This window comes from Rhinatrema bivittatum, chromosome 4, assembly GCF_901001135.1.
Source record: "Rhinatrema bivittatum chromosome 4, aRhiBiv1.1, whole genome shotgun sequence".
Classification (NCBI taxonomy): domain Eukaryota; kingdom Metazoa; phylum Chordata; class Amphibia; order Gymnophiona; family Rhinatrematidae; genus Rhinatrema; species Rhinatrema bivittatum.
The window spans coordinates 130,384,726-130,410,625 of NC_042618.1; the positions used below are offsets into that span (position 1 = coordinate 130,384,726).

Consider the following 25,900-nt stretch of genomic DNA (forward strand, 5'->3'; position numbering starts at 1 on the left):
GACTTAAGAGTTATTTCACTTGCTTTTCTTGTTCCATAGTTAAATGGAATGCTTCAGTTTTCCTGTTTATTGTATAAATCTGGCACCTTTAACTGGTAATAAAATCAAGTGAAAAAAAATTTATTCTTCATACCCTAAAATCATATTTGCAAGAAATATTTTAAAAAAGGAAACAATGATCATCTCCTATGCTTACCAGTTAAACTGCAGTTATATTTTAGTTCCAGTTGTCATCTGCCAATAAACAAGTGTTCACGCTTCAGACTTTTTTTTTTTTTTCAAAATCTGTTTTATTCTTTGGACCCACACATCTGAAACTCAAGGACATTTTCCTCCCTCAGCCCCTGTCCTGAGGAAACTTTAGTTACTTAAGCTTTGTCCTGGGCCTTTGCCAATATCATTTTGTTTCTAGACCAAATCTTCTTTTACAACAATATGCCAAGATTCGAGTCTCTGGATTATTGTTTCTAAAGTGCAAAACTGCAGTTGCACACTGAGACTAACAGGAATCTTCTGCAAAATGACTTTCAGGTATGTTTTAATTTATATATGTATGTGATGTTTTTGTTTGTTAAATAGAACACTTCCCTGCAGATCGTGTAAAAGTATACGTGAACCTGGGTTACACACGCAGCGCTCTGGTCTATTTTGGGTTCTATGCGTAAAAAACGGCTTTGAAAATCAACCCCAAAATAGTAACTAGAGCATTAGTAGGTTGTGATATCTCTTAAAGAGCCAATATAAACGTGCCGTAGTCCATGTTCTTTCAAGATCACATAGGTCCTATGTTCAGAGGGCAATGAAGAAGAGACGGTATGATCTTGGAAGCTCGTGTAGTACAACATTTTTTTGTTGGTCATTTGAAATCTTTCACAGTATACCAAGACTCCAGTTGTAACTGGTCAAATTAAATACTGTATCTCCCAAGAAGTAGGACTGGATACAAATTTAATTTAAACTAAATTACATATCTCTAAAATCAACCACTCTTACACTGCCCATGAATTTCTATCTGGCATTCTAATTTAAAATCTGCTAGAAGCATGTTTGTCTTGTTTGCATTTTTTAATATCACATGCTTAAGCTAGGCATTTTCTTAGGACCCCTTCCAAAAATGTTGAGGAACAAGATTTAGAAAAAATAAACTAAACAAAACAACCCTCACTCTAGACAGAGTTTCCGGAGATTTTGGCATATGTTGATATAAGAGTAAAGAAAATGAGCACATACTTCTGAATCCTTTTTAAAAGCCACAGGATGCATCAGTTACACTTTAAGGGCATTCTGGTCTACAGTTTAGACATCTGAAGTCACCATTCATGAAACTTAAAGGGATACAGTACAGATTTATTTGTCAGTTTTGTATCTGAGAAATCATTATATAAAAATATATATTCTTTGTGTAAGCTGTTTGAAAAAAGAATATTTGTAGTACAGTAATGAATTGAGAATATAGTATAGTGGTTAGAACACAGAGAGGCTAATAGTCACTAAGGGGGTAATTTTTAAAGGATTACATGTGTAAATGTAACATGATGTCATAGCAATTTTCATAAGCCATTTACTCAAGTAAAATGCATTTTCACTCAGTGCATAGTTAAGCTCTGGAATTCATTGCCAGAGGATGTGGTTACAGCAGTTCGTGTAATTGGGTTTAAAAAGATTTGGATAAGTTCCTAGAGGGAAAATCCGTAAACTGCTATTAATTAATAAGCAATAGTAGCTTGAGATTTAGTTAATGGTTGGGTACTTGCCAAGTACTTGTGACTTGGTTTGGCCACTGTTGGAAAAAGGATACTGGGCTTGATGGACCCTTGGTCTGACCCAGTATGGCATATCTTATATTCTTATGTTCTTATGAGTAAATGCTTTTTAAAATCAGGCCCTATGCTGATGAGCAGACAAGTCATCTGGCTAAAATTAGCTGGATAACTTTTCCCAGATAATCAGTGGGATAAACGTCCCACTGAATATACTTGCCTAAAGTTCTCCAGCTACATTTAGCTGGATAACTTTAAAATCTAAACAGCTATGTGTGAATATAACCAATTATGTTTTAAGGTTGTGTGACCAGATAACTTAAAGAATGTAGCAGGCTAAGTGACATGCATGCATGTTATAAAACAGCCTGTCTGGGGACACATGTGCACTAAATTTTAAGTGGGCAGGTGATTAGGGGCGGATTGGCCTATCAGGGCTTCTGGCATGACCCAGTGGGCCGGTCCAGTGCATCACATGGTTAGTGTTGGTCACAGTAGGCCCATGCCTACAGGGCTGCTGCAACCAACACCAGGCCCCCAGTCACACTTCTCACATGAGGCTTTCCATCAGGGGTGTCATTAGCCCCATCAGTGCACCACTAAGGAGAAGCCTGCAATGCAGGTGTGTTGGCAGGGGCCTACAAGGCACAAAGAGGTGGAAATTACTATGTAGGCCGGAGGCCCAAGGAAGAGAGTCTATAGTTGGTTCAGTGGAGTCATAAGGCCTGAAGAGGAGGAATGTGGCTACATGGGCCAAGGAGGCAGGCTTCAGCTGTGTCAGTAAGGCCGCATGGCCCAATGTGGCAGAAGAGGCTGCAAGGACTGAGGAGGTATCAACTGTTCTATTGGCTGGGCCTTTGTGGCCCAGGGGGAGACTGTTGTGTCAGTTCCCTTGTGAGACAGAAGAAATAAGAAGGATATGATAGAGCTGTTTAAAATCATGAGAGGTCTAGAATGGGTTAATGTGAATCAGTTATTTACTCTTTCGGATAATAGAAAAACTAGGGGGCACTCCATGAAGTTAGCATGTGGCACATTTAAAACTAATCGGAGAAAGTTCTTTTTCACTCAATGCACAATTAAACTCGGGAATTTGTTGCCAGAGAATGTGGTTAGTGCAGTTAGTGTAGCTGTGTTTAAAAAAGGATTGGATAAGTTCTTGGAGGAGAAGTCCATTACCTGCTATTAATGAAGTTGACTTAGAAAATAGCCACTGCTATTACTAGCAACAGTAGCATGAAATAGACTTAGTTTTGGGGTACTTGCCAGGTTCTTATGGCCTGGATTGGCCACTGTTGGAAACAGGATGCTGGGCTTGATGGACCCTTGATCTGACCCAGTATGGTATGTTCTTATGTTCTTATGTAAAGACAGCCTTTGTGCTTAGTGTGTGAGAGAGACAGAGAGCATGTATGCGAGACAGCGTGAGTATGAATGTATGTATGTTTGTGTGTGTGAGAGACTGGGCATGAGTGCATGTGTGCATGTGAGACAGGCAGCATAAGTATGTATGAGTGCATATGTGTGAGACACAGTGTAAGTGTGCATCTATGAGTGAGAGACAGGATGAGTGTACATGTCATGTTTGTGTGAGAGAGCATGAGTGTGCGTGTGAAAGAGAGATAGAGGGCATGTGTGTATCCTTATCAGACAGCATGTGTGAGTGTATGAGAGAGAGAGCAATTGTGTGTGTGTGAAAGAGATGCTGTGTGAGTCCAAGGAGGAGACTGCTGTTGCCTGTAGAAAGCATGTGTTGTATGTGAGAAAGTATGTGAAGGAGCATGTGTGTGTGTATTTGAGAGAGCATGTGTGTGTAAGCAAGAGAGTGTGTGCATGTTGGAGAATGTGTGTGAGCAAATGAGTGTGTGCATGTTGGAGAGTGTGTGTATGTGAGAGAGAAAGAAAGAGAAAGAAAATGTCTGTGCTCCCTTCCCCCACTAATCCATGACAATCTCAGGGTGACTGGAAATCAAACATTTCCAGGTATGGACAACAAGAGCTGTTTTAAATATTTTATTGGTACTTGGGACATTTTTAAAAATTTTTTACAAGGTTTTAATTATTGGCAATTCTTTTTGTCAGCAGTTTTGAAATGTTTATTCTTTCTCTGAGTATGGTTTTATTATGATGATGTTTTAAGTGGAATGATACCTCTGCTTTCCATTATTTAAGTTTCCCATGGTGGCAGCTCCCTGCTCTTCTTCCCACTGCTGTCTGTAGTTGCCTCAGGTTGTGTCTTCTTCCTTCGGAAGGCCTCCCGCTGCTGCCTCACTGCCGACTCCATACTGTAAGACTTCTGCTCCTCTGCTGAGGGTCTCCCTAGTCCTCAGCCAGCAGCAAAAAAAACCAAACAAAACAGTATTGATGCTTACAGCCTGCCCCTCCTTCAGGTAAGGAATGCCTCTACCCGCAGCAACAGGCTGCCAGCTCACCAGGATCTTGTTAACCTGGAGCTTTGCCTGCATCCCCCTAACTACCAATGTGAGTAAAAAAAAAGTTAATAGGCTGCTGTTACTGCTCCTACATGTTTTGGGGGATGGGAAAAGAGTGCTGAGTAACCCAGTCAGAGCCTATGAGTGTGAGTGCCTAAATGTGAGTAAGCATGTGTGACTCAGTGTGTGAGAAAATGTGTGTGAGACTGAGCATTTGTGTGTCAGCATGTGAGAAAGTGTGTGCATATGACTAAGCATATGTGTGTGTCAGTGAGCATACGAAAAAGTGTGTGTGAGACTGAGCTTTTGTGTGTCAATGGATGTCTTTAAGAGTTTGGGAGATTGAGCATTTGTGTGTGCCAGCATGTCAGAAAGTGGCAGTCAGTGAGTGTGTGTGATAGCATATGTGCATGCATTAGTCACTGAATGTGTGTGACTGTGTGCCTGAACATGTAAGTGTGTCAGTAATTGTGTGAGAATTTGTGTATGTGTAAAAGTGTGTGTGCATGAAAGCAAGAGGAGAAAGACCATGCACATCTCTCACTCCCAACCATCTCGGGGCTTTTGGAATCAAAAGAAAAAGTTCTGAGGCATTTTACTTATATATTAATTTAAGAGTAGGGGATTTTTAAAAATCTTTATTAGTTTTAATTCTTGGGTGTTTGATGCACCTGCTGTTTTGAAATATTTTATTGGTGTTTAGGAAATGTTTTAAACATTGTATGTGAAATTTTAATTATTGGATATTCTATTCATCAATTGTTTGAAATATGTGTAGCAGTTCCCCCTTTCTCGGTGCTTTAGCCCTAACTAGGGATTCTATGGGTCCAGGTTTAGTCTGGACAGGGAGGAAGAATAATCTTCCAGGACCCCTGCTGTTTCAAAATCTACTCATACTCCAGACTCACACTGAAGGTAGAGGACCTCCAAAAGGTGCCAAACTGTCCAGAGAAGGAGCAAAGAAGCCAATAACAGCAAGGGTGGATAGAATGATTCACACCAGTGTTCAGCCATCCAGTTCCCTCACTGGGAGTCCAAGGATGGTGTTCAAATGAAAAGCTTTACTGTAACCTAAATAGAATGATCCAAGCTACAATTCCAAAAATTAAAAACATCAAAAACATAATGGCAATGAAAATTATTGTCAGTTTGTCCATCTTGGGCATTTGTTCCCTTTTCACTTCCCTTGCACCCTTATCCATGGAGAAAATGTCCTCCCCATGCAATGCAGGATAACTGGAATGGGGTTCCAGCATCAAGTCAATCACCAGAAAAAAAAAATATCTCCAGACGCAAAACCTGCGGGGAAACAGTCCCCAAGTACAAAAACAGCAAAATGCCCCTATGGGTCAAAATCCTAAACGTCTTTTCTCAACTTAGAAACATCACAAAAGGGTTTAGCCCTGCCCCCCCCCCCCCCCCCCGAGTCCTTATTTTAAAAGTATCAAAATTCTTCTTACCCTTGCTTCTTCAGGTAGCTCAGGCAATATGATCCTTACCCCATTCCTTTGGGATCCTGAGTTATGCCCTTCCCCTCAGATCGGTCAAGTTCAGAATCCAAAAATCTCTATCAAAACTCATTCAGGGTCCACTTTGAAAGTGATGAGCAGATGCCCACCAAAAAGCATCTTCTTGAGACTCTGGGAAGAATCTCAAACTCCGCTCTCCTTCTAAACCAAACTGCTCAAAAATAGCTGAAATCCTGAAGGGATCTCTGTGTCCTAAATTGAAATCCGGGGGGGGGGGGGGGGGGATCTCCCACTTCTCCAACAACTATCTTGAGATTTTGGAAAACTCTCTAGCTCCTTCACTCACTTCAATCTATCTCTCCAACCTACTCTCCTTACCCATGGACGCATTGAGCATGCTTTCTGGGATTATATACCCAGTTGCCATTCTCCCCAAAAGGTGGGGTTAAAGCAATGGGAGGAATCCTAATTTGTAAAACCCTCCTATTAGGCCTAATTAGAAAAAACAATGGGAAAACTGTTAATGACTGGTGAAGCTCCGCCACAGATGTATTATTTTTATTAGCATGTTTTTCTCTATTAAGATTGATGTTTTATACTTCTTGATTTTGTTTGTTGGTTTATGAGAAATGGTGATATTTCTGTTTTTCCATTGATGTACTGCATATAGAGTCTGGCTTGTTGCGGTTTTCAGTTCAGTTTGGTCTGCATGTTTCTTTTTATACTTTATGGTCTCTTTATTCTGTATTTGGTGAGGGTCTGTCTGTGTTCTGCAGAAGGATTCTGCTAGCATGCAGTTTCTTTGTAGGGATCAGTAGCAGCCTAACTTGTTCTGTTTTCCTAATAAAAGGTATTTTGGTATTTAGGGTGTGTATGTGTGTGTGTGGGGGGGGGGGGGTGCAAGGCCTAATACCCATGCACGGCCCTGGCTGCACTGGTTCCACTGGCTCCATGTAAGATAGCAGGAATCCATCTCGAGCTTTGTGTCGGTAGCTGACTCGAGTCTCAGCCACATCAGTGATGTGTGCAGTGTTTGCTATGGCTAAATTTTCTTTTTTATAATCCCAGAGGAATCCAGTGGCATGGATCACTTCTGGTGCTCTCTACCCAGGAGTAAGTAGGCAGGGCAGAGCCTGGAAAACCATAACTGTAAAAGCAGCACACCATGTAGCACACAGTCAATGGGAAAGCACTTGGAGTAGCGAGGGGGGGGGGGGGGGGGGGGAGAGTACGGAGAATTGGAGGCAAGCTACAGTCACAGAAAGAGAGGCAGTGATCCAGGAGGAAATGCCCGAGCATTGTTAGTGAGGCTTCTGTCTGAGGTGGCTGGGCTGAGCTCTGAGAGGGGCAGATGGCTGTGGAACCAGTGAGTCTCCTGAAAAGTGGGGGCGCTGAGAAGAGGTGGGAAAGGGAGGGAGTGCTGCAGGCTGGTTAAGGGCTGGCAGTAAGCAAAAACCTTATACAATGATGCAGGGGACACTCACTAGGGGTAATTTTCAAAAGGATATATATGCTTAAAACTGGGTTTTACATATGTAGATGTACTTTACAGCTGTGAGATTTTGAAAATTGCTATAACATATGTCATTGAATTGTCAATAAGTATTAGATGCAGAAGTGCACTGTGTAAGTGCATAAATGTATTTTTGAAAATTGCTACGATAGTATGTTACATTTACATATGTAACTCCTTTGAAAATTAACTCCTGAGAGGTAGCTTTTAAAAATGTTGCTCGTGCAAAAACGGCCACCTACACGCATATGTGGGCCGTGCGTGAGCAACGCGAATTTTAAGAATCCACAAATTACGCGCATACATACCCATGCGTGTGTCAATAATAAGGGGTTAGAAAAGGCATGGGGCATGGGTGGGGCATGGGAGTACCTGTACGGGGCTAAGACTTATGGGGTCAATTTTAAGACCGGTGCGCACACATGGACGCATCAATTTTATAATGTTCGCACGTAGCCACATGCATGTTATAAAATACGATGTCCATGCACACATTCGTGCCAGCTTTTAACATCTGCGTGCGCATGTGTGAATGGGCCCATGACTCGTGTGTGGGGGTGGGGGGGTATTTTCAAATTACGCACAGTGTCGCGAATGTCCTTTTTTCCAGTTCCCTCCCAGTCAGCTCCAATTAAGGAGCAGATTGGGAGGGAACTTCCCTACCCCCCCTCCCTACCTAACCTTCCTCCACTTTCCCCTCTCCACCTTGACCCCTAACTCCTACCTAGCTTTCCCAAATTTTTTTATTTCAATACTTACTGTTCCTCCAGAACAGAAGTATCTTCCTGGCGTGAACTTCCCCGGGACAGCGTCTAATGGCGCTGTCCTGACCCGCCCACTGCCTCACCCCTCCCCTTTTGAGAGAACCAGCACTTCGGCACGAAATTGGGGTTATGTTTGTGGCCGGGCCCTTTTGAAAATGCACATAGCACTCGCAAGGCCTGACCACGCGCCGTAACCTCTGAAATTTATGTAAGTGGGACTTTTAAAATTTGGATGTATGTATATACCTCCGAATTTTAAAAAAGCTCACCTTGGCACGTATCCATGTGTTATCTGTGTAACTTTGCTGCAGGTCCTGATGAGGAGCAAGTCTAGAGATCTCGAGTTTTAGGGCTTTCAGCATAGCATGAAGGTTTGGGGTCAGGTAGGGGGCTTACAGGATGAAGAACCAGAGGGGTCTTGAAGACCTTAATATCAACTGGACAAACTGGTCGACGAATTGCAAAAACTGTTTTTTTCCTCCTGCCCTAGCAGAAATACGTATGGGACATTTACTCAAGTTGCCTCTTAAGATTACGAGCACACATATGGGCAGCAGGGGGATTTTAAATGATACACGCATACTTGCACACACAATTTAAAATCACAGCATATCTCCATTCGCACGCATGTGCGTTCCTTTTAAAATTAGCCAGTACGTGAGCACATGAGCTGCAGCACAACAGCAGAATGTGTCTGAGCCACTGGTTGGCACTGTGGTGCCTTACCAGTTGGCAACTTGTTCAAGAGCTGATTGGTTGGCAAAAGACTTTAACACCAGATCAGGAATGCAGGATATATATATATTAGAGATGTGAATCGTGTGATCGATCGTCTTAACTATCGATTTTGGCTGGGGGGGGGAGGGAATCGGATAATCGCGGTTTTGTTTTTTAAAATATCGTGTAAATCGTAAATCGGGGGAGGACGGGAAAACCGGCACACTAAAACAACCCTAAAACCCACCCAGTGGGGTGGATTTTAAAAGGCCTGCGCGCGCCGGCGCACCTATTTTGCATAGGCCGCAGGCGTGCGTAAAGCCCCGGGACGCACGTAAGTCCCGGAGCTTTCGAAAAGGGGCGGGAGGGGGCGTGTCTGGGGAGTTGCTGAAATGACGCAGCGTTTCGGGGGCGTGCCGCGGCATTTTGGGGGTGGGCCTGGGGGCGTGGCGCTGGCCCGGGGGCGTGATCGAGGCTTCCGGACCAGCCCCCGGGACCGGAGGACGGAGCGGGTCTGCCGGCAGACACGCGCAAAGTTACACCTGCTTTCAGCAGACGTAACTTTGCCGACAAAGGTAAGGGGGGGGGTTTAGATAGGGCCGGGGGGGTGGGTTAGGTAGGGGAAGGGAGGGCGAAGGAAAGTTCCCTCCGAGGCCGCTCCGAAATCGGAGCGACCTCGGAGGGAAAGGAGGCAGGCTGCGTGGCTCGGTGCGCGCAGGCTGCCGATTTTGCGCAGCCTTGCACGCGCCGACCCCGGATTTTATAAGATACGTGTGGCTACACGCTGCTGCGCGAACAAAAGTACGTGCTCGCGTATCGTTTGAAGATCTACCTCAGTGTGCGCTAGCCCAACATATTTGTGCATCCCCTGATTGTTGTGTGCATTAGGCTTTTAAAATTCACTTTAACTGTGTAAACACTGATGATGTAATTTTTCAAAATGATTTTTCCTACTCTCTGCACCGGACAAAAAAAGATTGAAAATAAAAGCATAGAAACGTAATGGCAGGAAAAGATCATATGGCCTATCTAGTCTGCCCATCTACACAACTCTACTATCCCTACCATTTCCTCAGAGATCCCATGTGCTTATCCCATGATTTCTTGATTTCAGATACTGTCCATGTCCCCACAACCTCCACTGGCAGGCTGTTCCATGCATCCACCATCCTTTCTGTAAAGAAATACTTCCTTACATCATTAAGAACAAGAAATTGCCATGCTGGGTGAGACCAAGGGTCCATAAAGCCCAGCATCCTGTTTCCAACAGAGGCCAAACCAGGCCACAAGAATCTCGCAATTATCCAAACACTAAGAAGATCCCATGCTACTGATGCAATTAATAGCAGTAGGTATTCCCTAAGTAAACTTGATTAATAGCCGTTAATGGACTTATCCTCCAAGAACTTATCTAAACCTTTTTTGAACCCAGCTACACTGACTGCACTAACCACATCCTCTGGCAACAAATTCCAGAGCTTTATTGTGCGTTGAGTGAAAAAGACTTTTTTCCGATTAGTCTTAAATGTGCTACTTGCTAACTTCATTGAATGCCCCCTAGTCCTTCTATTATTTGAAAGTGTAAATAACCAATTCACTTCTACTCAGTCAAGACCTCTCATGATTTTAAAGACCTCTATCATATCCCCCCGCAGCCATCTTTTCTCCAAGCTGAACAGACCTAACCTCTTCAGCCTTTCCTCATAGGGGAGCTGTTCCATCCCCTTTATCATTTTGGTTGCCCTTCTCTGTACCTTCTCCATCGCAACTATATCTTTTTTGAGATGCGACGACCAGAATTGTACACAGTATTCAAGGTGCCGTTTCACCAAGAAGCAATATAGAGGCATTATGACATTTACCTTTTTATTAAACATTCCCTTCCTAATAATTCCTAACATTCTGTTTGCTTTTTTGACTGCTGCAGCACACTGAGCCGACAATTTTAAAGTATTATCCACTATGATGCCTAGATCTTTTTCCTGCTTGGTAGCTCCTATATGGAATCTAACATCGTGTAACTACAGCAAGGGTTATTTTTCCCTATGTGCAACACCTTGCACTTGTCCATATTAAATTTCATCTGCCATTTGGATGCCCCATCTTCCAGTCTTGCAAGGTCCTCCTGTAATGTATCACAATCTGCTTGTGATTTAACTACTCTGAATAATTTTGTATCAACCTCAAATTTGATAACCTCACTCATCGTATTCCTTTCCAGATCATTTATATATATATTGAAAAGCACTGGTCCAAGTACAGATGCCTGAGGCACTCTTCTGTTTACCCTTTTCCACCGAGAAAATTGACCATTTAATCCTACTCTCTGTTTCCTGTCTTTTAACCAGTTTGTAATGCACGAAAGGACATTGCCTTCTATCCCATGACTTTTTAGTTTTCTTAGAAGCCTCTCATGAGGGACTTTGTCAAATGCCTTCTGAAAATCCAAATACACTACATCTACCGGTTCACCTTTATCCACATGTTCATTAACCCCTTCAAAAAAATGAAGCAGATTTGATAGGCAAGACTTCCTTTGGGTGAATCCATGTTGACTATGTTCCATTAAATCATGTCTTTCTATATGCTCTACGATTTTGATCTTGAGAATAATTTCCACTAATTTTCCTGGCACTGAAGTCAGGCTCACTGGTCTATAGTTACCCGAATCGCCCCTGGAGCCTTTTTTAAATATTGGGGTTACATTGGCCACCCTCCAGTCTTCAGGTACAATAGATGATTTTAATGATAGGTTACAAATTTTAACTAATAGATCAGAAATTTCATTTTTTAGTTCCTTCAGTACCCTAGGATGGATACCATTTGGTCCAAGTGATTTGCTACTCTTTAGTTTTTCAATCTGGCCTACTACATCTTCCAGGTTCACAGTGATTTCATTCAGTTCGTCTGACTCATCACCCCTGAAAACCATCTCCGTAACTGGCATCTCCCCAACATCCTCATTAGTAAACACGGAAGCAAAGAATTCATTTAGTCTGTCTGCAATGGCCTTATCTTCCCTAAGAGCCCCTTTAACCCCTCGGTCATCTAATGGTCCAACCGACTCCCTCACAGGTTTATTGCTTCGGATATATTTTAAAAAGTTTTTATTATGAGTTTTTGCCTCTATGGCCAACTTCCTTTCAAATTCTCTCTTCACCTGTCTTATCATTGTTTTACACTTAACTTGACAATGCTTATGTTTTATCCTATTTTCTTCAGATGGATCCTTCTTCCAACCTTTGAAGGATGTTTATTTGGCTAAAATAGCCTCTTTCACCTCACCTTTTAACCGTGACGGTAATCGTTTTGCCTTCCTTCCACCTTTCTTAATTCTTGAAGTCTACCCCTCTTTCACCTTCATCCCACAGCCCTTCATTCCAGAGTATCCTCTTTGTTGAAAGAGACTCACCTCCTGTGCATTGCCACCTCTGAGGTATTTAAATGCCTCTATTATATCTTCTTTACCTCACCTTTCTTCTAGGATATACGTTTAGATCTTTACGTCTGTTCTCATATGCTTTACAACAAATATCACTAACCATTTTAGTAGCCACCCCTCTAGACTGACTCAACCCTGTTTAAATCCTTTTGAAGGTGCAGTGTCCAGAACTGTACACAGTATTCCAAAAGAGGACTCACCAGGGACCTAAATAGGATCCTAGAAAAACATATGCAAATGCCTGCCAGGAAATGTTAAGCTCAGGGTTATTTGAGAGAAAAGCAAACTAAAAATTGTCTATGTGCATAATCAGTAGTTATTTTTTCTGATCCCCTGAAAAAAAAAACAGAAATAACTTGGATTGCAGATTTCTTTTTGGGAAGATGTGGGTTTTAAACAAAGCTGTGAGCATGATGATGAGCAATGGAAGAGAGGGGTCAGGACATGTAAGTTATCACTGTGGGAACTCAGCCAGGAGAAGAGAGACAAAAGGCAGCAATTTCTAAATAATATTACCAGATATATAGGATCATGTGTGCAGCATTAACAATATGAAATGTACCACATTTTAACATGTATTTTGAGTTAATTTCCATTTTCTGGTGGGTCTCAAATGAGAACATTTAGGGAACAGTTTTTAAACAGATTTTCTGGGGTCAATCCTCACAGTGAAAACCCCTTTGAAAATTGGTCCCTCCAATGTGGAAAAAAAACAGGTTTGAAGTCCACATTATGTGTACCTTTTCCTGCAGGAAATAGGGTCAATGTTGGGGGAAAGGTGATACTTGGGCTCTCCCCACAAAGTACACATGGGAAGGTTATTTTTAACTCTGTGCATAGACTTCCCAATGGGGAGTTTGCCTACAAGCACTCAGGCCGATTCAGTTAACTGCGCGGGAGAGCTGGCGCTCCGAGGCGAGCGCCCGCTCTCCCAACGCGCGCCCAGGCCATTCTCCTGGGCTCGCGATTCAGTATTCAAATGAGGGCCCGCGCTAATAAGGAGGCGCTAGGGACACTAGCACATCCCTAGCGCCTCCTTATTGGCAGAAGTGACGGCTGTCAGCGGGTTTGACAGCCGACACTTAATTTTACCGGCGTCGGTTGTCAAACCGGCTGACAGCCACAGGTTCGGAACACGGACGCTGGCAAAATTGAGTGTCCATTTTCCAACCCGCGGACCGTGGGCAGATTTTTTATTTTTTTTTTATTTTTGGGGTCTCCGACTTTATATCGCTATGGTATTAAGTCGCTATGATATTAAGTGTGCTTTTCTGTATATTTTCCCAATGCTGGCTGCAATTAACTCCTGCCTTTGGCAGGAGTTAATTTCTGAGAGTAAAATGTACGGCTTGGCTGCACATTTTACTTTTCTGTACACTTTCCCGGTACACTTTTTGCTTTTCTGTACACTTTCTGTACACTTTTTGCTTTTCTGTACACTTTCCCGGTGCTGGCTGAAATTAACTCCTTTGGCAGGAGTTAATGTCTGAGAGTAAAATGTACGGCTTGGCTGCACATTTTGGTTGCTTCAAGCAGGCATAACTTGCACAACAAAGGTAGGGGAGGGGATTTAGGTAGGGCTGGGGGTGGGGGGACGCGGAAGGAAAGTTCCCTCCGGAGGAAACGGAGGTAGGCTGCGCGGCTCGGTGCGCACAGGCTGCCGATTTTGCGCAGCCTTGCGCACACCAACCCCGGATTTTATAAGATACGCGTGGCTACGAGCGTATCTTATAAAATCCGGCGTACTTTTGTTCCCGCCGGATGCGCGAACAAAAGTATGCGCGTGCGTACTTATTTAAGATCTACCTCCAAGTGCATTTTAAAAATGTATCTCTCACTGCGCACAGAAATGAAAAATTCCAAAGAAGGGGCAGGGCATGGACGCATCTCTGCATTTCAACTTCAAAATTACATGTAAATACTTATATGAACAGGCGTGCACCAGGGTCCCTTTACTTCTGCCATGGATGACATGAAAGTAATAAAATAAAAATAAATAGGGAGATCGGCAGGCTTTTAAGGCTTGGGGGCTAACAGGGGAAAAAAGGGGGGGGGGGGATTTAGAAGTCCTATTCTTTATCTGTGCGAACTGGGAATGAACTGGGAAAACTGGTAATGGCGTCAGCTAGTGTGTCTTTTAAAATCCCCGCACTTATGTGGTAGAAGCGGCTTTTGCACAACATAAGTGTGCATCCACTTAAAATTGCATGCACATGTGTACACGGTCCGGCCTGTTTTATAACATTCACACATATACTCGCAAATGTTATAAAATTGCTGCGTCCCAGGGCGCAGGCCAACGAACACGTGCACATGTGCGCTTGCGTGCCAGTTTGAAAGTTACCGTCTTTAGGGTTAATTTTCAAAGGAGTTTCACGCATAAATGTAACACACTGTCATAGCAATTTTCAGAAGCCATTTTCTCAAGTAAAGTGCAAGTACGTGAGTAAATCCTATGGACAATTCAATGGTATATATTGTAGCAATTTTCAAAAGCCCACTTACTCTCAATAAACTGCATTTACTAGAATAAATCCCAGTTTTACTTGAGTAAATGGTTTTTAAATTCAGGCTTTATATGTGTATGCAGATACTTTTAGCCACATAACGAGTCGATATTCAAACACAATGGGCATGGGTACGTTAAACTGGAAAATGGGATTGTTTTGTGTGGGCTTAAAAGTATGTACATACTTTTGCTATGAGGACCCTACTGAAACTGTTTCCTTAAATATTTAGTGCAAAATATACAATTAGCATCATTTCCAGAATTTGATTAATTTTACCCTAACTACAGTTATACAGTGTATACAACTATAGAACGGAGTCATTAATGTCCACTGTCACTTAGTGTGCACACTAAAGGCTTTTCATATGCATGCTAAATAGTGGGCTAGTCACTAACGTGATAAATGTGACATGTACATAATAAAAGCACATACAAGCATGGAAAATATTCAGTTATGTTTATGATGAGTTAATTATCTATTATTGCCCTATCACTAATGAGTAGATTTTAAAAGGGTCACGCGTGCGCCCATAAACTTGCATATCTCACTGAACACAAAGATAAAGTATTTGCGTAGGCTATAAAATACTGTTCACATGCATATGTCTGGAGAGAGAGAGAGAGAGACTCTTTATAAGGGTCAGACTGACACTCAATATATGGACCATTGTAAGGGGGCACTTTGATTCGGAATGAGTTTTCGGGAGGTGGGTTGGGGTTAGGGGGGTGGTGTTACAGACACATTCCGAGTTATTCATCGCAAAGTTGACATCACTAAAAAATTTTAGTCCTTATAAGCGATGAAAAGGAGTTGATATGTACACTGCAGTCTCTGCTAGCTGCAGTGTACAAATCAGCTCCTTTTATTAGAATTTTCAGCGCTTTAAAGGTCTAAAATGCCTTAATGATATCAATTGTACAATGAATACCTCTGAATGTGTCTGTAATACTACCCCCCTAACCTCAACCCACTTCCCAAACACTCACCCCGAATCAAAGTGCCCCTTAGCCTTACAATGGTCCATATATTGAGTGTCAGGCTCTCTCTTTCACATTGGACTCCTTCGCCTACTGAGGCGCTGTAGCAAAGTTATATGCCATCTAAGGGAAAATTGGGGGTTATGCACGTCAATGCTGGTCTCACCTCTGGAACACCCATGCCCTGCCCCTTTTCTGCCTACTTCCCGGCTATTTAAAATTTGCGTAGCTCCTGCACAGCACACTTATGTGCGTTTGTGGCCGTCTTTGCGCACGCAAGGCTTTTAAAATCTACCTCTAAGATCTGCTATATTTATCCGAGCCACTGAGGCATGGTAAATTTGGATGCTGCTGCAACATTGGTGCTAAATGACAGTATGCCACAAAGTGGAACCATTTTGTATTTCTCAGTGGGGCTAGAAAGAGCTAGGGACCACTAGAATCTTCTTTTGTATTGTAGGGTGGAAGGTAGCCTCATTTATGCAAACGAGCCCTTGTACTATGGGCCAATTACTATGGGAAATTTATTAATGAAGAATATGTGCAAACTCTACCTCTCCTTAGCTACTTTGTAATATCTTAGATTATTCAGGGTTTAAAACTGCTTCTGGATAAAGCGGATTTAATAACTCTGATCCATGCTTTTGTTGTTTCACAGACAAACTACTGTAATTCATTTTAGGCTGAATTTTAAAAGCCCGGCATGTGCCAAAGCTGGGAGGCATGTGCAGAAATCAGGCCAGCATGTGGATTTTAAAAGGTGCCTGCATCTATGCGTATCCCATGCCCTGCCTAGCCCACGTCTCACATAAAATTTGGCGGGGCATGGGCTGGGCAGGGTACGGGCATTCCAGGATTTATGAATGAAACCAGCAAATAAATATATATGTGCACAAGTGCGTGCCAGAGTCCCCTACCGTGTAACTGTACTTCTGCCATCAATGGTGTTTAAGTCCTAAAACAAAAAAAAAACTAGGCTAGTCAGCGAGCTCTTAAGGGTAGGTGCAAACAGAGTAAAAGGGAGGCTAATTAACTAGAGGGATTAGGATGTCCTATCCTTTACCTGAGCAAACTGGGAACAAACTGGGGAAACTGATAATTGCATCGGCGGGTGTATCTAATAAAATCCTCCCACTTACGCAGTAGAGGCGGCATTTGTGCGCAATTGCGCATGTCCATATAAAATTGTGCACACATGTATGCGTGTACAGCCTATTTTATACTATGCACACATGTACGCATGTATGTTATAATATGGCGGCGTCCTTTGGTGCGAGCCGGCATACACATGTACATGTGCGCCTACGCAGCTGTTTCGAAGTTACAATCTATATGTAAAGATTGCTGCTACTTCCTTAAGTCACCTATAGTTCTTACAAAGTATGGCAGCTAGGATGTTCCTTGGATCATCTAAATATGACAAAGGTTCCCTGCAATTAAGGGAGCTATATTGGCTGCTGGTGGGGGCCACAATTACATTTAAGATTCTTTCTATGCTTAATTTGAAACTCTGCTTAGAAGGGTGCCACATTATTTGACGGATTGCAATCTCCATATAAACTAATAAGAACTCTCTGTTCATCACAACAGGAACTGCTTAGGTTCCCCTTACCATTGGACATTAGGCTGGAAAGGACCTGGTGCTCATTTGCTTATCAGACTCCATTTTATATGGAATGTGCTCCCATTAGAAGTCTGACTTGAAAATAATTGTTGGAGATTTCAGTACATGACATTTTAATGAAATCTTTTAAATAAAGGGCAGGGGCTTGCCCTGAGAATTATATTTTGGATGGGCTTCTGATCAAATAATACTTTGTCAGATTAATCTGCTCTTTTTTAGATTATTTATTAGATGAGTTTTATTGTAAGGCTACTAGTAGAGTAATTCCATGTTAGATTTATTTTTATGTTTTATAGATGTTTCATAGTATGCTTAGGTGTTAGATATTATTTAGAAGTTCCTTAGTATGTTTTGGGGATCCTGGGGGATGGGGGGCTTTTAATGATTTGGGTTTTATTATATATGTTAAATGCTATATTGTTTCTTTTTATATTGTATATGTGATGATTTATGACTTTAATGATACATTTATATGATTTCTTTTCTGAATAATGGTATATCAAATTGCATTAAACTTTGTTGAATCAGCTGATAATATAGATTTTTAACATGCATTCTAAAAATATGTGCCATTTAGTGATTTGTCCTTTTAATAAAATATCAGTTGTGTGTCATACATTGAAGATTTGTCTTTTTTTCACAAAACTAATTTAATGTTATTGGTTGGCAAAGGCACTTTTCCTGATATGTAACAGGAAGGCGACAGATGTTAGTCGTACCTGTTTTTGGCTAGATGTAAACAGCGTGGTCTGTGTAAACTCAGGGAAAGTAATTATCAAAGCCAGTTCTGTGCGTAAAACAATGCTTTACCCACAGAAATGGCCTTTTACACAATTGCCTGCCTGATATGCGGATATGTGATGATACCATCACCACCACCACTATCATCATGATCACAGAAAAAAGTTACCAAGGCATTGCCGTATAGTTAAGTTTTTATCTGTAACATCTGAAATATAATGCTCTTCTGAGGAAACAAATGCAAAGGCTGCCTGTTGCTGGAAACTTCATTAATCTTTTGTAATAAGGCTCTCTGTTACCAGGGTACCTCAGATACAATTGGAGCCAACTGCAGGTTAACCTTCAGTTCAAGTGAACTTGAACAATGCCTCTATTACACACAAATTCCTTGGCTCTCAAGACCCATCCATTAATGAGGAAGATGCTATGTAAATGGTGTTAAACTCCTGAAATGAAATGTTTTCAGAAGAATGGATGGAGGTTTGGTTACAGTCATGTGCAACAACAACAACAACAACAACACAAAGACGAGAGAACAGAGGCCGGTATTTGGAAACAGTATCATCAAGACCCCCTTCGTTTTCCGCCATGGCTTAGGGTTAAATTCTTTGGCAACAGTTACATAATCCTACGGTAATTTTCAAGATTCTAAGGTATGCATGCATATATCTGCATAAAATTCTACATTGCTTAGCATACAAAAGAAAAGCTGAGGTCACTATTCAGATAGTTTTCAATTTCATGTTTCTTTGAATGCTTCTGATTTATCTGGCTACCTTTTAAGAAGATAAACTTTAATCAGATAAATTGGAGTCATTTCAGAGGCATTCTGGGGTGGAGTTAAATTAGCCAGATAACTCATTTAGCTAACTCCAAAATTCAGACTTAGCTGGATAGAGCAGTCTTAAAGTTAGCCAAATAAGTTATCTTCCTAACTAGGACTTTATCCGGCTTTTATACACTGGAGCGCCTAATCGGCAGCACTCCATTGAATATCCATGACAGATGAAACAGCTATCTTTAGCCAGATAAATTGTCCGCTTGCTGTTTGCTGGATATTGACCTCCAAATGTATTAAAATATTTTAAGTTTTCCTTTAAAATCATTTTTTCTAACTTATGGTGTGTACTCTTGATTTCTTTTCTTCTTTTTTCTCAAAAGCAAAAAAGGCATTTGACAGCGAGACAATGCTGGGTTCAGTGAGCATGAGCAGGACATTGCTGGGTGCTGAGGGGGGTGTAGATTACTGGAGGTGAGGGAGGACTGAGAGAAAGTTAGCCTCTGCGACAGGAACTATAAGCAGTTCACATGAGGGTCCCAATTTAAGACAGGATTGTACCTCTGAAAATATTTTGGACACAGAAAAAAATATGAAATGGCTCTTCTGTTTTAAAGGTTGCAGACTTTGCTCTAGGTGAAGCCTACACTATGGGATGAATTTTCAAATCACAGGGACAGTAACTTTTAAACAGGCGCACAGGAGCACAGGAGCACATGTGCATGCACATAGAAGCACATGTGCACGTGCTCGTCAGCCTGTGCCCAGGGATGCAGTCATTTTATGATATTCTTGAGTATATATATGTGCATGTTATAAAATAGCCTGAACACATGTATATGTGCATGCAATTTTAAGTGGATATGCACCTATGCACGCAAATGCCACTTCTACCAAGTAAGTAGTTTTTTTTTTAATAAAAATGCACGCTGACACCATTACCAGTTTTCCCAGTTCACCCAGGAAAGGAATAGGACTTCTAAACCCCCCCTAGTTTTAAAGCTTCCCTTCTCCTCTATTAGCCTCGACTCTTAAAACCCCGCCAATCTATTTATCTTTATTTTATTACTTATACTTCCTCCATAGCAGAAGTAACTTACAGTACTTAAATCAGTATTATCAGTTATGGAGGAATTGTAAGTATGGAGGAAGTGGCAGAAGACCCCGCCATGCGCCTGCACGCATTAATGATCGGATTTTAAACCCCCCGTGTGTAAAAAACGGGGGTTGCATGAATGGCCGGGCCTTGAGCGCGTTGAGTGCATTTTAGAAGAGACCCTGCCGCCCGCGTAACCCCCGTTATGTGCACAAGAGCAAAGCCTCTGTCCTGGGGATGGGTAGGGGCGGGCCGGGAGGGGGCGGAGCGGGGTGGGACAGCGCCATTCCTCGCTGCCAGCGCATGCAAATTACTTCAGGTCGGGCTCTGAATTAAAAGGTAAAAAAAAAAGGTTTTAAAGGGTGGGAAGGAGAGGGGAAGAGGAAGGGAGGTTAGGGTCGGGAGTAGGAAAGTTCCCTCCCATTCTGCTCCTTAATTGGGTAACGAGCGCGCATCTACCCCTAAGTATTTCCGTGCTAATTTGAACTTGAAATCCAGGAATGCCCATGCCGCACCCAGACCAGTCCCACACCTTGTACCTTTTTGTAACTTTTCATTTGTGTGTGCAACGGGAGATAAGTCATACTCGGGCGGCTTTTAAAATCTGCTCAGCGTGCACCGGCCTAACATTCACATATCTCCCAGTTTTAGCACACATTGGGCTTTTAAAATTCACCTTTATGTGTGAAAAAATTAGCATATACGGGTATAAGTAGCCACTACTAGCATATTTTTATTTTATAAAATTAAAAAGTACGCAAGTATTTTCATTTTCAGGTGCACGCACAATGAATAGGCCATCTGGATGAGGCCAGCACTTACTTACATTTGTCAATTTACTTGTGTATTACTATTTTTACACCTGCTTGCAACATCTATTGAAAATTCATGGACTTTCTTGCTCTTTTCAGAAGATATGGATGGGAGGGCAGGAAACCTGTTTTGAGTTACACATATCGGGTTGTTTACATCTTGAAAATTTTAGACTCTCTTGCTTTTTTCAGAAGATATGGATTGCTCAAGTCGCCTATATCTACAGAGTAAACATATTTTAAATAAGTTAATCTGTCACAAAGACCTGTGAGCCTACTCTAAACCCTAGGCAGGCAAGCACTAGTGATGGATCCTGCTGCAAGAGACAGTGAAGGCAGAGAAGATATCCAATTTAAAGTATTTTTTGGACTTTGAGTTAAGTGGGAATGTTTTTGGATTCCCCTTCCCCACTGGGATTTCCGAGCTGTTTGAAAGCCTGATCCTGCTAACTTTTCCCTTAGAGAAGTCCCACAAGAAAAGAAACAATCAAGGACGAAAGTAACAACTGACTAAAGGAAGGAAGAACATGAATCAGGGGATACCATCTGGATTTTCACTCATCAAGGGACCAGAGCAGGCTGGGTGTTCGAGGAGGAGAAGATGACCGAAGGTAGGATTTCTGCAATGCAGAGGGGACCCTATCACTAGGACTCCCAGGGAACAGCTGCTGGGAGAGTCTGCACATTTAAAATCACCATGGGCTCTACCCAGATGTCTATAATGACACCTATCTACCATGCAGAACCCTGTATCAACAGTCAGATGTACACTCATTTTTGGACAATGGACTTTATGAATCAATAAATTATTATTTTATACCCAGTCCTGGTCATGTCTAATTCTTACTGCATCGCACATCATGGGAAGCACTTACACTTCTAAGATATATACTGGTAATCTTTTTTCATTGTCTGGGCCATAAGCGACAGCTCCCCCACCCATAAAAAGAATCCCCCCTAGGGACTGAGAGTCAACGTGGCATATGAAATGCTAACTGGAGTAGCCCCAACAGATACATTATTTATAGGCTCTGAAGGGATTTACCACTCCCCAAAAAAGGGGTTACAGTTGTTTTTGTGATGATTGCTGATTTTTACTGCTGGTAACCCCTAGAAGATACAATAACATTTGACAGTTGAAACTATATTGGGGTAGATTTTCAAAAAGCGCAATTTGGAGTACTTTTGTTGGCGCATCAGGCGCAAACAAAAGTACGCTGGATTTTAGTAGATACGTGCGTAGCCGCGCGTATCCACTAAAATCCTGGATCGGCGCGTGCAAGGCTACTGATTCCGTATAGCCGGTGCACGCCAAGCCGCGCAGCCTACCTCCGTTCACTCCGAGGCCGCTCCGAAATCGGAGCGACCTCGGAGGGAACTTTCTTTTGCCCTCCCCTCACCTTACCTTTGTCGGGGGATTTACGCCTCCCGGGGGCGGGTCCGGAGGGCGCGGCCAAGCCCCTGGACCACCCCGGGCCATAACCACGCCCCCGGACCCACCCCCGAAACGCTACGTCCCGCACCGAAAACGCCGCGCGGATCGGGCCCGCCCCCGACACTCCCCTGACACGCCCCCCTCGGAAAACCCCGGGACTTACGCGAGTCCCGGGGCTCTGCGCGCGCCGGTAGGCCTATGTAAAATAGGTGCACCGGCGTGCAGGGCTCTTAAAATCCGCCCCATTATATTTTGTGAAATTACCTTTGTGAATTCCAGGATGTTAGTTAATCAGAAAAGAGGCACTCTGAATAGGGCTAAGGAGTGTCGATATTTCAAAGTTGGGAAAGCAGTTTAGATTGTCACAGAGATGAAAAGCTTTTTGTTTTCTTTTTCCCTGTCCTGCAGAATATTATATCTCATTTTCATTTGAGCTAGGTCCATTCCAACCCACAATCCAACCCACAAAGCTTGTGCCTGGATAGCAAAACCCCAGCATCAAGACTTTATTTTATGTGCCCCCAAGCAGGGGTTGCATAAAATATATTAAAAAGTATAATATCATAAGAACATAAGACATGCCATACTGGGTCAGACCAGGGATCCATCAAGCCCAGTATCCTGTTTCCAACAGTGGCCAATCCAAGTCACAAGTACCTGGCAAGTACCCAAACAATAAATAATTCTCAAGCTACTATTAATTACAGTTTATGGATGTTTCCTCTAGGAATTTATCCAAACCTTTTTTAAACACAGTTACACTGACTGCTGTACCACATCCTTTAGCAATGAATTCCAGAGCTTAATTATTTGCTGAGTGAAAAAAGAATTTTCTTTGATTTGTTTTAAATGAGCTACTTGCTAACTGTTGCGATTGGTGGTCTGTGGGATTCCCTCACGAACCGCCACTCTTACCTTCAGCTCCGAGCCACAGCCTCTGGTTCCCGACACTGCCTGACCACTCTTTCCTCCAGCACGGTGGGCCGTTGCTTCCCAGTGGGACAGGATGCCACCAACAGTCTTTGTGCTGAGACGCTGCCAAAACATTTCCCAGGCCCTCCTAAAGCACATTGGTCTCTCATTTAAAGGACCTGTGATGGAAAAAGGCCAGTGGCACCCCATGATGACCTCACAAGGGAAGGCCTATAAAAGGCCACAAATTCAGTTCCTCCTCGCCTCGACAACAGGTCTTCTAAGGCCCTTGTAGTGTGAGTTGCCTCAGCGTTCCCAGTCTGCAGTCCTGTCTTCAGTTCCTGGTCTTTGTTCTTGTCTTCAGTGCCAGCGCCTTGGTTCTTCAGCTCTTGTGGTCCTTATCTTGTCCATTAGTTCTGTGGTCAGTCTTCTGTTCCTCTGTTTTTCAGTGTACCTTGCCTCCCTAGGTGCTCCTCGCCTTCCTGCTCTGCCTATCTGTCCTGCCTTCCCTTAGATGGATACCTAGTATTGACCTCAGCCTGCCTTCTGGACACTCCTGCGTGCCGCCTGCCTCAGACCACAGCCTGTCTTCTGGAAAGTCCTGCTTGCCGCCTGCCTCGGACTCTGCTTGCATCCTGGATATCTCCATACGCTGCTTGCCAGTAACCCGAGCCTGACTCTGACTTCACCTCTTCATCCCAGCCTCTTCATCAGATCTTCTGACCATAATCAGAGGCTCCCTCCTAAGACCTGTCATCCCTGGCACCCAAAGGCTCAACCCAAGAGGAACGAGGGTGGGTATAGGCGAAGCTCCAGCTGGGTCTCCGTCTCATCCGATTCTGCCAATCGATGGTGGGGACCGCAGGTTGCACCAACTCCACCTTGGTCCAAGGGTCCATGCCCACAATAATATACTTGTTATCTGTCAACAAATCCCGCATTTAAACCAGCACCAGCCAGAAGAGAATGGATGAGGCTCCTACTCCCAGCATCCCCTTTGACAAAAAGAAAAAGCATGGTAAGCCCCAATGATCCCCCAAACCAACACACAAAGCAGGAATAGACTTGATGGTCCCAACACAGCGCACATATGATGATGGGTACTTAGTGGACCCCGACATCCAAGCCCTGACACTCCCTTCCAAAACATATCCTGTAGGTGGGTGTCCACTGGGCTCCCCAATGGGTCCCCTCTCTGCCTCCCTCCCCAACCTCTCAGATACAAGATGAAGAATATGCTGGCCTGGCCTCTGCCCTTCCTCACCCTGCTGGAAACATGATGAAAAGCCTACTGTTCTCTTCCCTCTCCAGTCTCTTTATCTCTTCCAAAATGGCCCAAGGCAGATGGGGACAGAAGAGTGAAAGCCTGCCTTACATCCTGCTCCCAGCATCTTCAAAAATGACACTGGCTGAACTCTTGCAATGATTATGCCCCTCTGCACATTCATTTCTAGGCCCCTGGCCAAGGACTGTCACTGTAATGGCTGGGCTGAATTGAAAGGAGGATATAAAAATAGGGGAAAATCCCTGGATAGTTGAGAATGAAGGATCATGGTGCCATTGCCAAGTAGAGGCCAGTTCTGATTGAGCTGAAAGTCCAAAGAAACAGGATGAAAATGCTAGGCCAACATCCGCCCCCCCCCCCCCCCCCCCCCATCATCACCATAATTCTCAGTAATTAATGCCTTCAGAGATAGTAGCTCTTTCATGATCTGTAAGGGAGGTTTCAGTTTCAATTTCCTTGCCAATAATCATTTTCTGTTGTGATGGAAGATCCTGTTTGGACCGTTTGATGCCATGTAACCTATCTAAAGCTGCTTGTATTTTGCCTGATTTAGCACTGGCCATGACAGTTATCTCTTGGGATACATATATGTAAAGAGACAGCAATTTTACTTGCAGCATTTCTGTCTTGTTCCTCAGAGAGCAGATCTCTCATGCCTCTATCCAGCAGCAAGATTTCAAGTCGTCCCCCCCCCCCCAGCAAGCTGAAGCCTCTTTAAGGCAGTGTACTCTGACTCTGAGCAGCAGGGGGCAGGATGCCGATCCAAATGTTTTCAAACTCTGCTAGTATGCAGGTGAAAAGGGAGGGGGTGTTGCTGAGTCATGCTCTATGTAATTCAACTTATTGCAATCATGGCTTCTCATGCACAGTGCTAAATAGCTTGAGTTCTATGGTATTTGGAAGATAAGATAGAGAATTATACATATATGCCATCCGTGGCCAGTATTTATGTTGCTGGGCATCTGCTGTGAATTCTCCACACTTGTGTGTGATAATTGGGTAACATTATTGCTTCCAAAAGTGTTTTCCCCATTCTTTGTTCACAACCAAATAAATTAGTAAATCAGGTACTTCAATATATGGCATTACAAATTCTGATAGCAGCAGTACTGTAGATACATATGTTTGTGAAAGCTGGTTGAGAAGACGAATCCTGCCTCAATGCCCTGTAAATCTGTTTCTGACTTCCTTCTCCCACTCAGTTTTGGCAACACAAATGCCAAGCCAAATGGTTTATTGCTAGCTTGTGCTCTCTTCATCTCCAGCACTGCAGGCGCCACTACTGTGGCTTTCTCTATTAATATGCAAAGCATGCAATTTCTTTTTAAGTGTTAACGGAGAGACTAAGGGGAAACTGAGAGATGGTGTGAAATGAAATGCTAATACCCCCCCCCCCCACACACACACACACACACACACCCTGACACACACACACATTTGAAGATGTGAATGCACTGTCTCCTCTAGTTTTCTTCCTGTAATGTTTTTTTTTTTTGTTTTCTTTCTCCTTCTTTGCAGGAGCTTGCAGGATTACTGCTGGTACACGGCCACTCCCATGTGCCCTGCTGCAATAGGTTGAAAAACAAGAAGAGAAGAGAAGGATAGGGGAGGAAAAATTAAAGAGCTCAACCTC

At 43.0% G+C, this 25,900-nt stretch overlaps 1 long non-coding RNA gene across 1 annotated transcript; it reads left to right on the forward strand.

The window, feature by feature from the left end:
• Window positions 1-310: 310 nt before the first annotated feature.
• LOC115089404 lies at window positions 311-25,900 on the forward strand. The gene is made up of 2 exons (XR_003856085.1): window positions 311-531; window positions 25,786-25,900. It is a non-coding gene; the product is annotated as an uncharacterized LOC115089404 (long non-coding RNA).